Source organism: Ostrea edulis, chromosome 4, assembly GCF_947568905.1.
Source record: "Ostrea edulis chromosome 4, xbOstEdul1.1, whole genome shotgun sequence".
Lineage (NCBI taxonomy): Eukaryota > Metazoa > Mollusca > Bivalvia > Ostreida > Ostreidae > Ostrea > Ostrea edulis.
This window is the reverse complement of record NC_079167.1, coordinates 50,400,616-50,404,033: the sequence shown is the minus strand read 5'-3', so window position 1 is coordinate 50,404,033 and position 3,418 is coordinate 50,400,616. Positions and strand designations below refer to the sequence as shown.

The following is a 3,418-nucleotide window of genomic DNA, read 5'->3' as shown; positions in this document are numbered from 1 at the left end:
TATCCTTCTGAAGATTGGTGAGGCAATGTTGACACCTAGGTTTACTGTTAAAAACCTCGGTGCTGCCCTGGACGCCACCTTATCAATGGAAATACAAGTCAACTCCGTGGTAAGGAAGATGTACTTCAACATCAGGAGAATATCCAAGGTGAAACACCATCTCACCCAGGAAGCGTGTGCGAAGGTTATCAATGCAACAGTCATATCCAACCTTGACTATCACAATGCCCTCCTGCTTGGCATGACCGATCGCCCCATGCACCGACTACAAGTGGCTCAGAACAACGCTGCACGTTGTCTCACAAGAACTTGCTACAGACAACATATTTCGCCGGTACTTCAAAAACTAAACTGGCTGCCGGTAAATCAACGTGTTGTGTTTAAAGTGGTGACAACCATACATAAATCACTACACTCTTACTCAGCACCAGCATACATGAGAGAGCTATGTCCTGTTTACCAGCCACAAAGGACCTTGAGATCATCATCCGACCAATGGAAACTGGTAGTGAAGAAGTCATCAAACAAATACGGTACAAGAGCCATAAAAACACTAGGTGCACAATTGTGGAATAAACTGGCACTGGAATTTCGAAAGCTTGAAGCACATGTAGCATTCCGCAAGAACCTAAAAACACTCTTGTTCAAGCGTGAAAATGCCCTGTGAATGTAAAATTCAGTGTAATATCAAGGATTCCATGTGCAAGTTCTTGCAACCTGAATTTTGATCCAGCATACGAATACCTGTAATTGTATCTTGTCAATTCTAAGTCAACCACTTCGTCATTTTACTACCATGTTTTATTTTAATTTTTTCTATTGTTTTATCATTTTCTTTATAGCTCTTGCAGGTCTTTTATTAGTATATTATCTATGATTATTAGCACAAACATTGTACAGCGCATATAAACTATAGGTAATTTTGCGCTTTATAAATGAATAAAATAATAATAATAATATTGTTACATAAATGTGGGATTATCATATTACCGATGGAGATGCTGAAATCACCCAGTTCGTCATAAAGTTCAGTTGTTAGTTTACCGTTAGCATCTATGTTCAATAAATTAAGTATGAAGCAGGTATAGAGGACTATGAAAGGTGAAGATAATGAACAGTGATCGATCTCATAACTCCTATAAGTAATACAAAATAAAGAGATGCGCAAACACGGACCCCTGGATATACCAGGTGTGGGATCAGGTACCTAGGACAAGTAAGCATCCCCTATCGACCAGTTGCACCGACATGAGCTCTATATCTTGATCAGGTAAACAGAGTAATCCGTAGTCAAAATCAGTGTGCCAAGAACGGCCTAACACGTCAAACAGCATTTGACTCAATTATAGGTTGTATTGATAAACTAGCTCATTATAATGACGATAGAATTTCCGAAATGCTGACTTTACACGGCTGTTGAAAACCTGGTAACATCAACTTGTTTGTCAGCAGCCTGCCTCAATTTAAAAATGATCATACGCAGAACAAGCTCTTGTGTATCGAATCAGGTGAGAGATATAAACACTATATGCAGGTGATAATGGAGTATTACTACATAAATATGGAAAGTTGACGATGGAGAAGCTGAAATCATCCCGTTTTTCATAAAGTTGAGTTGTAAGTTTTTAAATATTTATTTTCAATAAAAAAAAAAAAGTACGGAGCAGATGTGGAAAACTTTGTGGTGTCTTTTATTTCGAGTTCCAGGGATATATCGAATCGAGATACCGGGCACTGTAGATCAGTGGTAGAGCGTTAGCTTCTTATGCCGGGCGGTCATGAGTTTGAACCCGGCTCGTGCAATCGCCGAGTTAAACCTAAGACGTTGAAATGGGTACTTATTGCTTATTCGCCAAATGTTCGGCACTTAGAAGTGAAAATCACGGGTCTTTCGGATATGACCTTAAAAACGAAGGTCTCGTGTTGGGGCAGGCTTTAGCATGGTAACGAACCATCACTGTTATAGCCTGGCCCTGAGCGCATAGGTCTAAAGGGGTACTTCATTTACAGCTGGTGACGCCTCGATATGAGTTATGGGTCAGAATAAACCCTAAATAATGCAACAGCAGAATTTACTAACATAGACAATTTAAAATTAACACAATTTATTTACAATTATTGAAAGAAAATTATAACAAAATACTAACTTACGCAATTACGACAAATGTACAATAATATAAATGTCCGTTGCGGGTTTCTTTACACACAAAACTGCCACGAGTCAGCTGTTAATTCCAATCAAATTCCTGTAATCCCCAGATACATGTATATAAAAAATGCGTTTAATCACCAATTCGTAAAGTGCTTTTCTACCAGAGCTTTCACAGTGCATTTATTATAAAAATGAAGTATCTGGAACATTCATGAAAGACAGTTATGTTATCAGTGTTACGTCATCTTTCTACTGAAGTGGTAAACATCCAAGATCCAGAACAATCTAGGTCACAGGTGTCGATCACCTACAAGTATTACACAACAGAGTTAAAAATTCTCAACAAGACGTAAAACAATGAATCAGTCGAATCTACACATGAATGAAAATGATTACTGTAATAGATAAAACGTCATCAATATATCTAAATATCGAGTTGAAGGCCACTTGATGTGAAGTTTTACAGTCTGATCTTTTACAGGATATCAATCTGTCATCTACATAGAATCTTCCGTTAACGAGAGGATGCATGTCTTGATCAGTATTTCTACAAGTTTGCGGAATCCATAATTTGCGAGTGCAGGTGATGCAGTATTGCCAAAGACAGTTCTTGTCATCACAAGAGGTTGTTTATTGTTTTGATATAAAACAAAGACTACAACGTTGTTTGTTTTTTTTTTCTATTTTAAACTTGTGAAACACGTGTTCCACATCCATGGTTATAACTATCTTTTCTTGACTAAAACGAAGAATGTCGAGTAAATTGTTCGGTAGGTCAAATCCTTGTAGACAATTCAATGGCACAGGATATTTTGTTGATGAATCAAACACCGCACACACTATGGAGATAAGTACATCTGGAGCTAATAATGATTTTGTAAAAGCTTTTTCGACTTTCTTCGTCTTGAGATTGGAATGCAAAGTGGCATCAAATGACTTGGCTCTTCATCACAGATCGATTATCTAGAGGAGTTTGTCTGCTGTCTCGTAATAGTAGAGAGGTGCCTCCCAGAAACTAGGTGAAAAAATGAAGATAACGAACAGTGATCAATGAAAAAGGAGAGTAGGCATCCTCTGTTGAATGGTCACACCAGCTGTGAGCCCTATAGCTTGATCAGGTAAACATTAGTCAAATTCAGTAAGTAAAGAATGGCCTAACAATTGGCATGGAACACGTCAGGCAGCATCCCACCTAATCAAAGATAAATATTACGAACAGTGATCTATCGCATAACTCCTATAAGAAATACAAACTTAAGAGTTGGG

At 37.9% G+C, this 3,418-nt stretch overlaps 1 long non-coding RNA gene across 1 annotated transcript; it reads right to left on the bottom strand.

Annotated features, from left to right (window-relative positions):
• Positions 1 to 783: 783 nt before the first annotated feature.
• On the bottom strand, positions 784 to 3,094 carry LOC130054194 (uncharacterized). The gene is made up of 2 exons (XR_008802475.1): positions 2,549 to 3,094; positions 784 to 2,459 (listed from the first exon to the last, which is right to left on the bottom strand). It is a non-coding gene; the product is annotated as an uncharacterized LOC130054194 (long non-coding RNA).
• Between the last annotated feature and the right edge of the window lie 324 nt (positions 3,095 to 3,418).